Genomic DNA, 334 nt, shown 5'->3' with positions numbered 1-334 from the left:
TTTTGTTAGTACTCATTTAGGCAATTAGAGAACCTGGCCCCACACCTAAAGGGCATTCCAAGTATGCTATTCTCTTCAGAACTTTCTACTGACTATTTTAGATGTTTGATTCAATATCTGGCTCTTGTGAACTGTATCTTTTTGGTGGCTACAGGCAAATCTTTTTTCACTTTATGCAGCCAAGTGGTGTCCAGATTCATAACTGCCATTATTGCACAATTCATGAACTGCAATTCGTGTACAACACGGGTATGTAATTGCTCACATAAGTACTGAACATCCCTGCTCTGACCGACCCGACCCCCGCCTGCCCCCCCCGATCCTTGCTCTGCCT

Source organism: Alligator sinensis, unplaced genomic scaffold (genome assembly GCF_000455745.1).
Source record: "Alligator sinensis unplaced genomic scaffold, ASM45574v1 scaffold174_1, whole genome shotgun sequence".
Classification (NCBI taxonomy): domain Eukaryota; kingdom Metazoa; phylum Chordata; order Crocodylia; family Alligatoridae; genus Alligator; species Alligator sinensis.
This window is presented reverse-complemented; position numbering follows the sequence as displayed.